Below are 13187 nucleotides of genomic sequence, written 5' to 3'. Positions count from 1 at the left end.
GTAAGTTATCCATATCACAAAAAAAGGGGCGAATGTCCACTTGCAATGAGGGGTCCGTGTTGGGTTTTACGGAACGCTTAGTTGTAGTTGCAAAAGGAGTAGAGCTCAAGCGGCATTTCTTGGTTGGACAGGATGAAGAATTGAGAAGGGATTGCTCCACATTAGTGACATGATTTTTAGTAATCGCAGGCATTCCAGATTTTAAAGAAGTAGTGCCTCTCTTCATAGTATAATATGATATATACTTTATCAAATGGCAAAAGTGAGCTGTATTGACTTATCGTCAAGAATAAGAATAAGAACTCAGTATTAGAGAGGTACCTCCACGTGTAGATGTTCCCCTGCACAGCACGCCAAACAGCCGCACAACAGCCAGCGGGCTCTACTCCACCGGGCTCCACGCCACAAGGGTGGTAGCCTCGGTCTTTTCAGGCCAGTTGCGGTCACGTGAGAAGTCACGTGGTCCAGTCTCCGCCTCCTCCAGGAAGCGCGGCAGCAGCAGCACCAACAAGAGCGTGATTATGCTCGCAGTGTCGGGCACATCAGGCGAGTAGAAGTTGCTTGGAAGCAGTCCCCAAACAGTTCAAAATGAAAAACCGCGCACGGGCGGCAGCCTCGGTCTTTTCAGGCCAGTTGCGGTCACGTGAGAAGTCAGGTGGTCCAGTCTCCGCCTCCTCCAGGAAGCGCGGCGGCAGCAGCACCAACAAGAGCGTGATTATGCTCGCAGTGTCGGGCACATCAGGCGAGTAGAAGTTGCTTGGAAGCAGTCCCCAAACAGTTCAAAATGAAAAACCGCGCACGGGCCGCAGCCTCGGTCTTTTCAGGCCAGTTGCGGTCACGTGAGAAGTCACGTGGTCCAGTCTCCGCCTCCTCCAGGAAGCGCGGCGGCAGCAGCACCAACAAGAGCGTGATTATGCTCGCAGTGTCGGGCACATCAGGCGAGTAGAAGTTGCTTGGAAGCAGTCCCCAAACAGTTCAAAATGAAAAACCGCGCACGGGCGGCAGCCTCGGTCTTTTCAGGCCAGTTGCGGTCACGTGAGAAGTCACGTGGTCCAGTCTCCGCCTCCTCCAGGAAGCGCGGCGGCAGCAGCACCAACAAGAGCGTGATTATGCTCGCAGTGTCGGGCACATCAGGTGAGTAGAAGTTGCTTGGAAGCAGTCCCCAAACAGTTCAAAATGAAAAACCCGCCGTTCAAATATTGGAGAGAGGGAGGCCATACCACTGCAGCCGTTGGAGGGCTGGAGGGAGAAGGTGGAAGGCTCACACTGCACCCTCCGTATGGCTACACTGAGAGTGAGGCTGATGGAGCAGAGACTAAGAAGGCGGACTGAGGAGGGCCACTGCACCAAGGCGGAACAGGTAGGTTGAAAGCCCGCACCCGGCACACACGGAAAGGTCTGCTAAGAGGAGGCCAAGGAGAAGGGAGATTCCCAAGAGGGAAAAACGCTTCTGGTCCCGGAGGGATACGATCCAGGAAGGGGGTTCTTGGCACTATCAGTAGTCGGGTGTCACGTCCAAATTCCCCCTCGGGGGAACTGAGGAGAGCAAGAGCCCTCAGGTAGCAAGGGACGATGGTGGCTATGCAGAGGCAATTCAGAAGGCGTCACCCACTCTATAACAGGGTTGTGAGAGGAAACTTGATCAGGCCCGGCAAAAGGTCTGTAATCTTACAACAAGCCCCCCCGCAACTAAGCGCAGTCGGAAGTATACCCACCCCGGATAAAGTCGAAAAGACAGCGCTGGGGGAAGAGTGACAGGGCTAGGAAGGAGACTCACTCGGAAAATTGTCCAATGGGCGGGCGACGTCGGAACATGTCTAAAACGACAGGGAAGGACCCCTCCTTGCCTATAAAGGGGGCCAAGAAGCCCCAGGACAGCAATTTACAGAAGATGTGGGGCCGTGATGTGAGTTCTCTCCAGCAGATGGGAGCAGTTCAGGATCAGGCTGACAAAGGTGACCCTTACCTGCAGGATAACCAAGACCAGACGGTCACCACCATGGTCCTCAAACAATACTTCACTGACTTCGGTGATAAAATAGCTGACACTGTCCAGAGGCAGATGGACAAGATGAGGGAGGATCTTGCAGAGGCTCTACAAGACATAAAGAGGAATGTGAACAATATAGAGGAAAGGATGGATACTAACAAGAGGGCGATCCAAGACTTGGCCGATGACTCCAGAAAGGTGGACATGCTCATGGAACAATTAGCAACAGCCACCCACATTCTGGAATTTCAGGTAGAGGACCTGGAAAATAGATCCAGAAGATCAAATATACGCATAAAAGCCCTGCCTGAAGAAGTGCTAAACTTACGAGGAGCAATCACTAATATCTTCACAGACCTCCTAGACCTGTAGAACCAGGGAGACATTCGACTCGACAGAGTACACAGAATCGGACCGCGAAGAACAGAACCAGGAGCCAGGCCAAGGGATGTCGTAGCGGCACTCCATGATTATTCAACGAAGGAAAAGATCCTACAGGCGGCAAAGAAAGCGACACAAATAACATACAATGGGTCAGAAATTCTCTTGTTCCAGGACCTCGCCCAAATTACGCTTATTAAGTGGAGGCAGATGGCCCCGATCCTCTGGGCTTTGAGGGACAAAGACATCAAGTATAGATGGACATTTCCTTTCGAGGTTAGCCTATGTATTGCATCTAGTGGAATTTTTGAGGCTAGCCAATGTATTGCATTTAGATTATTTTTTTAGGGTAGCCTATTTATTGCATTTAAATGAATGTGTAAGGGTAGACAATGGATTGCATTTACATGAATTTTGAGGGTAGCCAATGGATTGAATTTAGATTAATTTTTGGGGGTAGCCAATGGATTGCATGTAGAGAAACTTTGAGGGTAGCCATTGTGTTTGTATCTAGATGAATCTTTGAGGGTAGGTAATACTGTATTATACTAGGTGCATTTATATAGCCAATGGCCAGAATTTAGCTGCACTTTTAATTCACCTTCTTCTAAATCCATCTGCATCTATGCAACCAAGAACTAGCCAGGACACACAGGTATGGATCACACTCCATGCCTATGGATACTAGCCAAAGGCAAGGCCACCCAGCTGTACCCATCTGCTATCATGCACTACTCTAAAACTCATTGCACAACACCTCTGCCATTAGAATGCAGCTATCCCCCACGATAAAAATTCAGTCTAGCTGCACATATAATGATTCTCCTGCTCTCGCGTACTCTCCAGACTACCTCCCATCACCTATCCACTACATGCACTACTCTAAGACACATTGCACAACTCCTCTGCTATTAGAATGCAGCTATGCCCCAGAATAAAAATGTGTCCTAGCTTCACACATAATGATTCTCCTGCTCTCGCATATTCTCCAGACTACCTCTCAGCACCCATCCACATACTTGCTCTACATGGGTGACTAGCAGGGAATTGGGCACGCTACCTTCGTATTGGCTAAAATATACACACACATTCTATAATTCTCTGATGAATTTCCCATACCTGGAATTCTGTCCCCCATGGGTGTCCAACCGAAAGCCTGTTGGGACCATACCTATGGTGAAAGCCGCTATACAAATGACAATTACATTATACATTACATTACATCTGCCCAGCAGTTCATAATACAAAAGATAATAGAAAGCTTGTGGGTTCTGTGATTTTAACGTTTGCAAGTATTTATAAAAACAGACTTTAAGACTGATCAAATGGTGTTACCCGTTGGGGAAAGCAATGTCTGGCCCACTTATGCTGCAAAAGTGTCACACCATTTTCCTGGGATCCGTTTATTCAGTCAGAGACAGAGACTAGTAAATGAACACAAATATCGAATCCCAAGCCTCTCCTTAATGTCAGGTCAATTATTCAAATAGCTGCAATGATAGCGCAGATTCCCTATTTATATCAAGACCCCTTAATTTCCTGAGCGTTCAGTAATCCGGACACCTCTAATTTCTACCTACTTCACCTCTGCCTGCTTTAAAGAGAACTTCAAATCAGATCAGCGTGTCTACTGGCACTGCAGCTGGGAGCTGAACATGAAGGGTCTATGAACTGACAGCACATAAGCCCAGAAGAGAAGCCCACCCCCTCCATCTGCAGAGACCAACCTAATGTTGGGTACTAATAGGTAGCAGAGGTAAATGGTTCTAGGTCACCTGGCCTAAGCCCTGCCCACCTGGTGCCTTCCAGGTTGCCGCTCTTTTTCCCCACTTAGCAAGCCCCGCCCACCTGGTGCCTTCCTGGTTGCCGCTCTTTTTCCCTACTTAAGGAGTCCTCAAGCCTATTTTCCTTTGCAGAAGGGGAGCAGGTGCAAATGGATCTAGGTCACCTGCAGGGTTACGGCCGGACTCATAATGAGGCCCATAGTCACGTGTACTCTGGGTGGACACAGCCTACAGGCACAGTCCCCTTATCATGTTCAGCTGGAATGTGACAGCCACAGGTACATCAAAGTATCTCAGGAAGGGGAAAGCAACACCTTCCTCCTGCCATGACCAGCCTAATTAAATATCAAAGGCTCGTTGGATCCGCCCTGCCTATTGTCAAAGTTCGGCTGGTGGCAGCACATACTGATGAGAGTTAATTGAAACAGGCCTGCGAGAGGCCTCATCGCAGAACTGACAAAAGGGGGCAGGAAACTAAAACCTCTTTGATATGCAATGTTTCAACTTGAAGCTAGCTCCCACCCCTCTGTATGAAGGGCAGTGAATGTCTTGTCTGGGAGAACTGTTTGCAGTAGGCAACCCCTGAAGGGGCATCCCCTTTCAGAGGGAAGAAGTATGTGATTTGATGGAGACAGAAAGTCTGTTCTGACCATAAACCTATAGGAGCCACTGAGAGCTCAATTAACCAGAGAGACTTTGATCCACAACAGACAGGAGGATGGCTAGGGCCTAGTAGTACATGTTGTCACCCCTTACCTTTCCTGTTGCAAAGCATTCTGATTATGACCTCACGCATAACAGAAGATTGTTGCTGGGGACCCAGGGTTGGTTCATTAAGGTAGGCTTAGCCTGCACTGATCACTGCAGCCCATTCGGCTTTAAAAGATGGTTGAGCCCCTCTTTTGGCAGAACATCCGACGACTTCAAAAGGAGTAAGAAGAAAGACTCATTTGGACCCTGGCTGAAGGTACAGTCTGCCTTACAGCTTCCGCCAGTGAAGGAAGGCCAGGATCTCCAAGAGGGAAGCAATATCCTTTCCTTAAACATCTCCCAGGGAACAGAGGGAGATACTTACCGCAGAGGACCAGTCCAGCAGCTCCAGAACTGGTACCCAGCCAGCACACAGCATCCCCTGTTAGGTTCTGCTAGCAAGCTGCCTAGTTGGGAAGTGCCAGAGAGTCTCTGACCAAAGGACAAGACCATTGCTGGCAAACACTTGCTTCAGCTTTGGGCCGTCTGCCTTAAAGGATGACACGTGCCCAGCAAAGAAGCTAGGAGGAGTGCCACAATAAGCATCAACCAGCATCTATCTTTTAAGGACATTTTCAAGGTAGTTGATCCCTCAAACCGTGACCGACTGCACCACTGACTTTTTTCATGCTGCAGTCACTAAAGCCTTCCGAGACGCCTCAACCGGCGTTCCAGAGCCGCCAACCAGCACAGGGAAAACTATTCTTGACCCCGAGCCACTGTGTAGGCCAGCCTGCAGCTGTCTGTCCAGCCTCGCTTGCTGAACTGCCTGCTGCCTGATACCTGCAGCTGTCTCCCGTCTTGAACTCTTGTCGCAGGAGCTGCAAGGTGTCCTGGAACCAACTCGACGCTGTCGAGTTTCAAGATCATCTGAAGCACCAGGTACATTTTGGTTCTGTCCCCCTGGCCCTTCTCTAAAGGCCTCTAGTGACATTTAGGATCTCTTGCTCCCTTGGAGCTGAAACCAAATAACCTTGTACAATTAAGAATGTTTGTTTTACCGACTATCCTCCTGTCAGTATCCAGAGTGCATCCCTTTCCTTCATAAAACTATCTGTCCCCTGTGTTCCTTTACAGGGTGGGTTGTATTTTGTAGTGTGCTAGAACTGTCTGTTGTAATAAAACTAAAGTAGATAATGTATACAACCTTGACTGGACAGTCCCTTTTATCATTGGGTAATAATTGTATTTTCGCTGTGTTGCAACTAACCAACGATCCACATCCTTGCAGAGATAAGCCTGCCGCTCCATCCACGTTACTAAAATTGGGCAAGGAGGTTTATAATTGACTTGTGTTTCCAATCTGTTCGGAACCATTCTGGTGTACTAGAGGTGTGGGGCTGATTGTTGGTTTAGAAACCGATATTCATCCCTGGACCACTGGAGCCCCGGAAGTTGATTTATCATGAACCCTAGAGGCCCTTTTATTCCAGGTAACATGACGTACTATGGATGGGACATAGAATAACTTCACAAACTAAATAACAAGACCGACTCACGAAGTTGGCAAATAACTCTGTTTTAATATCAATTGTCTAAAACAGGGAGTACAACAGCCATTAATGGACATCACACAGCATAATCTGAACGCAGCTCATAAAAATATCACATTTTTATACTAGAAGTTTGTCATATATGATGTCATACTACGTGGCAAATTAAGAAAACCTACGGGAGATTGTAGTTGGTTGAAGTGGAACCTCTAAGTATACTTTATATATGGGATATGATTGTGATTGGATCTTTATAGTCACAACACTTCATTGGCTCTCATACCATAGGGCTCTTCGTTATACAGCCTTTTATAATTTGTTGGTATGCTTGTACCGTTCTGGAATATTCGATGCTCTAGCAGCACGTAAGCTGGTACCCCAGGTGCTGGTGGGTGAGCCTGACTGTATCTCCCCACCTAATTAGGCCAATATCTCTTATCACTCATGCAGTCTGCCATTCACATTGTCTTTGAAATCAGCCTTGTAGTAGCTCCTCGTCTCTGGGAATATAAGGGAGTGCAGGCACTGCTATCTTCAATCTGGTGCACCATGCTGTTCGTCTATTTCCATCCTCAGCTCACGTAATCAGAGACCGTGAATTTGCTCATATTCTAGCATTTAATAGTCTTTAGTGAAGAAACTTGGCACCCGTGGTGTTCTCTCCTTGCAACTTAACAAGGGATGCCTCGACATCTAGTGTTCTTTACAAGCTGATAACAAGTTCTTGGCTGCATACAGTCTTTGACATCAAGCCAGACAGCCTCTTTGGTCTTGCTTCAAATGTAATACTATTCTTTGCTGCGACACACACACAATTTTCAATCCATCTTCCTTTGTGGAGACTTGCTTACTAAAATTTGGCATTGAATGTCCAGAACACTATATATACATATGTTGGCGGCATCGCCTGCAGTCTATATCCTATGTATAGCCAGCCTTACGAATACTTAGTCTACTTGCATTACACCGTCTGTACAATTGTAAAACGGCTTTTTTTTTCTGCAGTGCACTTCACACGTGCAATCTTCATTTCACTCATGAAAGCTTACTCCATTCTTTATTTCGACATCAGGTTTCATATCACCTATAACCTTTCTTCTCTGGTCGTCCTTCTCAGTGCGTCACTCTCATCTTCCGTGACGTCACCAGCCTCTCCTCTCTCATCTTCATATTCCTTCAGGCGCTTCTCCTAAGAGACCATCAGTCTTTCGAGGATACCTCACATAGGGTCTTAATGGATATCTTGCCGCAAAGATTCTTCATGGTATAGGTACAATTACTGGTGTTGCACATGTCGTAATTTCCTGTTTCTGACACATAGGCAAAATAGGGGCGGGACTTCCTGTAGAGGCATTTGGATCCTCATCTACACTCCCCCCTCTGGTTAATTCATCAACCACACCTTTACCGGTCTCCACATCTTGACATCCTTTCTTGAAGAAGTGCTTCTTTGGAGTCCACATTTTCATTACTCCTTTCAGAGATCCTGCTGATTTTACATGTTCATCAACACTCCAGGTCATATGGCTGCATCCGCCATTCGGATTAGAGTAAATCCATCGTCCTACATATTTCTTGTGATTCCTTGGATCCATGAACTTCGTTCCCTCTGGTGCTAAGATGCTGGCCTTTATATAGTCTCCGATTTCTTCATCTGTCAATTCCTTGGATTTAGGCCCTGATTCAACATCGATCATGATCTTCATTGCTACTACCTTTTTTGCTGTCTTCTTGAACTGTGTAATTATTATCCTGATTACACAGAACCCAAACATCATCATCACTATTATTGCTCCCAAGAGCTTGAAGATATTCGCCATCCATTGTGGAACCCATGAGAAAATGGACGCGAACCAGCAGTCATCTGCAATATCTTCTGTCTCGTCTTCCATTTTGTTGTGCAGGATCATCAGCAGCGTTATGGCCTCTGTCAAGGTCCCATTCTCATATCCATGGGAAGGTGTGAACGTGCAACATGATTCTCCAATTTTGCGAACAAACACCTCCATCCATGGCTGTGATCATGTCAAGAACATATCTATTCTGGAGAGTCATCCGTCTTATGGCTCTCAGTTCTTCCTTGATCGCATTAAATCCCTTTATAGTATTATTAATTGTCTGCTGGAGCTCCCATCTGGTAATCTGTAGCTATCTAGCATTGGCCATCGTCTGGATCCCAGGCATAAAGATAGTTGTAAATATCGCTGAAGTCTGGCTGAACAATCTGTGTTCGTATGGAATGGCATCGGCATCAAAGGCTACTATTAATTTTGTTGAAAAGTAGCTCTCTCTCCTGGTTCGATTGAAGAACTCAAGTGATTTTCTCTTTCTCAAATGTGCATCTGCTTTTGGAAATTCTCCAACATTCAGGTAACTTTTCAGAATCACTAATGCTAGAATGTGAATGAACACTAGGGAGCACACACCCCCAATCCTTGGGCAGCTTCATATTTGCTCTGGATCCACAGGCCCAGTAGTGATCCATTAATACTACTGTTCCATTCTTCATGCCTGGTACATCAAAGATCCGGTCACACTGATGAATTACTCCAACTTTCCTTTTACCATTATTTCTGAAGCATAGAGCTGCATTAGCCAAAGGCACTACCTGCAGTGGTCCTCCTTTGTCATTGATCCATGTCACCAGTTTCAAAATCTTCGGCCTGTGGTGCTTGAATTCATTCTCTTCAGTATTTATAACTGGCTCATAAAATCCTGTTACTGTGGCTGCTCTGCACACAATCAGGGCTTGCGCCCATCCTTCCAGAGTCAACACTGTTCCTTTAATTTGTAACTGACCTCTTTCCTTACAACTTTGTATTTCTTCTGGATTTTTGCCTTGGCAATCTAGAATCTTCTTTTCTTCTCTTCTGATGCCTGCTCTGTTTATTTCAGACTGCTCATATCTTATCACTAGTTTTCATGTCTCTGGCTTTTCTTTTGTCTTTAATTCTTGTACATAGTTATCTTCTCGTGGAGACGTCTTCTCAGTTACCCATATCAGAGAGGATGTTCGACCCTGGAACTGACCTCGTGTTTGGCAGAGTGCAAGATGCGTTACACAATGGGCTTTCTGTACTGGTACTTCTGTGGCTATGAAGATCGTAGAGGTCCCAACACCAGAGGTATGAGAGCACAAACATAGCAGCTCTCCTTAGAGGTCTTCTCACTCATCTTTTTCATGTGCTGATGCCACATGTTGTTACCCAAATGTGCCGTGCTGTCTAAATATATGTCAATATTATCATCTTCTTATGAACTCCTCTTGTGTCTCTTTCCCTTAAGATGAGTGTTTGCATAGTAATAAAAAAGTATATCAGAAATAGTCCATCCTACAGAAGAGATCATAGGAACATTTGTCTCAGCACTGGGCAATCTTATATGAGCTACTGGAGTAGGTAAAATCACAAAAGTTCTCTGCTTTTCGGTAATAGACAATTCTGAGTGAGTCACTAAAGTGGGGAGAATCAAAGGGATTACCACTTTACATGTTTTGTGAAATAAAGTGTATGGATCACAAGAACCACAAAAACAAGGATAAATGCTGAGCATGCATATATTATACACCAATACATCAGTCCCCACCATTTATGATTCTCTGAACGTCATTGGACTTGCTCATTCTCTGAAATTGATCAATTTTCAAGATTCCTCATTATGCCTGTGTACTATTTTAAGGAAGGAAAAAACCTTTTTAATCAGGCACTTCAGGTAAATCAGGTAGCTGCGGAATCTGCTGAATTATCGCCGTGAGCAGCCTCCTTATTGCAGGGCCATTTTTAGGATCATGCAAAAAAGTAGGTATGTTGACACTACGCCCAACAATAGCAGGATAAGCTCTTAGAATGAATACGAAAACAGCAAGTAAGGGCCTATGGGTATCATCATTTGTCAAAACCATAGATTCAACCAAATAATTGCGTTGTATGAAAAGAAGCAGCGTATTGCTCATGCTTCCAATTTCTTATCAGATGTTGCTATTTAAACATATCCACAATGTGTCAACAACTTTCTAAAGGTCATTTTCAAAGAACTCTGTGGCTCAAGAACTGAGTTTGAACTCCTGCTATGATATCTATAAAGAGCGTCCATGAGAGCCACAGTCCAAGTGCAAATGTGCACTTTTCAATCAATCCACTGGTTTATTGTCCTTCTTCCTGGTTATCGATCGAGTCTGCACATGCTGAAATTCTCCTTCTTTTCTTGCTTCCAAATCGATCGTTAGGGGTGCGTCGGCCTCTTCACTGCAGGTTTTAACGTTGCTGAGATGGATCCACGGTCTTCTGCCTTGAACTTTTACTGCAGAGGGAGTAATGTCTTCCACAACAAATGGGCCAACAAATCTAGGCTCACACCACTTCCTGGTGAAGTTCCGAATTAGCATGCACTAGATCGCCAATGAATAACTTGGGTGCTGATAATAATTTAGAAATTCGTCCTGCTGAATGGTCTTCATCTGTGTGCAGAGACCGACCCCCCTGGTGCTTGAGTTGATCTGAAATGACAGAGATACTAGCGTTCATACATGTTAAATACTCATTCAACTCATTTCCTAACAGTTTTGCAGAACTCTGGGCATCACTTCTGCTCCTCGGTGGAGGAGTCAAAGGCATTCTCATTCATCTCCCTGTCACTAGTTCGTGGGGTGTGAGGTGATGGTCCGAACCAGGCTGATTCCTTAGGGCACATAGTGGTAAGGGCATGCAATATAGCCATCCCTTCTTCACTGTCAATTTCAGCTTGGCGACTCTCTCCTTTAGGAGGCCATTGAGTGCCTCGCATACCCTGTTTGCTTGCAGGTGATAAGCAGAAGAAAACTTGTGTTTTATATTCAAGAGAAGCGCTATTTGTTCAAATACTGCATTAACAAAATGTGGCCCATTATGGGTTCTCAGCACTTCACACACTCCCCATCTTGGAAAGACTTCTTGTACTAAAAACCTCACTGTGCAAGTGGCATCAGGGTGTGTACAAGGACCTGCTTCGATCCACCTGGAGAAGAGACACACCACCACTATCAGATACTTATATCCACTATATACTTGCAGCATGTCAACATAGTCAATATGTAAATGCTGAAAAGGACTATTCGGTCGAGGAATCACTCCTCTAATTGTTTGCAGTGTATGCCCAGCGGTAAACCTTTCACATACGATGCAATTTACTACATAAAATTCAACGTGTTTTAACAGGTTCGGTATGAACCAGTTTTCTGCAATAGCTGCAGCGAGACTCTCCCTAGTTACATGCAGAGGATAGTGCAGCTTTTCAAGCGCTACCCTTAATAATGCTTCTGGCATCACCAGCTTTCTGGTATTGTCCTGTCACCACAATGCTTCTGTGGGGAATAAATAACACCCCCTTTGTTTCTATAATTCTTGCTCTTCCTGTAGTGCCATGCCTTGAATTTCCATTAACTAAGATCTTGATAAATAGTTAAATTCTTCGTTCATCACCATAATCTTGACCACTTTTTCTTTAACATTTGGAGCATCAAAACTTGAAATGTCTGGTGTATATGCAACCCTTTTGGCTTTTACATCTGCGGCTTCGTTCCCGCAAGAAATAAAATCAGTTTGCTTAGTATGTGCTGTGCATTTAACTATCGCTATGGCTACTGGGAGTTGTAGTGCCTTAATAAGCCTGTCCAATAATGATGCGTGCTGTCCTGGAGTGCTGTTCGTTCGGAGGTAGCCCCTCCTTTTCCAATGTGCTAACCCTGCATGCACAGTTGATGTTACATCGGCGGAGTAACTGTATATCGTCACGTCCTGTCCTTCGTGTTTCTCAAGCACTGCAATGAGCACTACCAAATCTGCCGCTTGCGCTGAAAGGTGAGACGGTAGTTTTGCACTTGCCACAACTGCAAATTCACCATTGCCTCACCACAGCAGCACCGGAATGCCTTTTCCCACTTGTCTGATCAATTTTTGAAGAACCACCAATAAAGAGGATCTCCCTTCCTGACAGTGTGTTTTCCTTAATACGCAGGATGTCATCGTAGAACTCGTCATAGTTTGCGCAATCATGTACATGCTCACCCACTGCCACTGGATCAGCCGAAAATGTGGCAGGGTTCACTATTTTACATCTTACAATTTTAATTGCGCTATTTGATATAATAACTTTGTATACAGAAGCCCCCTGAGATGTTAATGTACCCTTGGTTTTCTTCAAAATTGCAAATGAAGCATGCTCTACAAAAAGTGTCATAGGACATCCATTACAATACTTGTAGACTTCTCAATTGTGAACGCAGCAGCTGCCAATGACTGTTTACATGGAAAATGCCCTCTGATGACTGGGTCTAACATCCCACTATAATATGCCAGTGGTTTGTACCCCAATGTGGTTCTCTGTGTAAGTACTGCTGTCATAACTGTCCCATCAGTATGTGTAAATAAAAAAACTGTTCAGCATAATTAGGAATTCCTAAAACAGGAGCTGTACAAATTGCTTTTTTCAACTCTTCAAATCCTTCCTCTCCTTCCTCAGTCCATTCTATTTTTTCTTTATTCACTTGTGTTTTCTTTAAAGCCTGCAAAAGCGGTCTTGTGTACGAACTGTAGTCAAACACCCATGCTCTCACATAATACATAATCCCAAGAATCGCTGCATTCACTTTACCGTGTGCGGTTTTGCAGTTTTCATAATTGCTTCAGCCCTTTCTGGTGTCACATTCTTTCCCTCATGTGAGATCAACTGGCCTAAGTACAACATTTCTTCTTGGAAATACTGTAACCTCTCCTTATCTACCTTATATCCCTTGTCTGCAAGGATAGTCATTAA

Source organism: Ambystoma mexicanum, chromosome 2p (genome assembly GCF_040938575.1).
Source record: "Ambystoma mexicanum isolate Mex_15411 chromosome 2p, UKY_AmexF1_1, whole genome shotgun sequence".
Lineage (NCBI taxonomy): Eukaryota > Metazoa > Chordata > Amphibia > Caudata > Ambystomatidae > Ambystoma > Ambystoma mexicanum.
The sequence above is the reverse complement of the archived record's forward strand: the minus strand, read 5'-3'. Positions refer to the sequence as shown.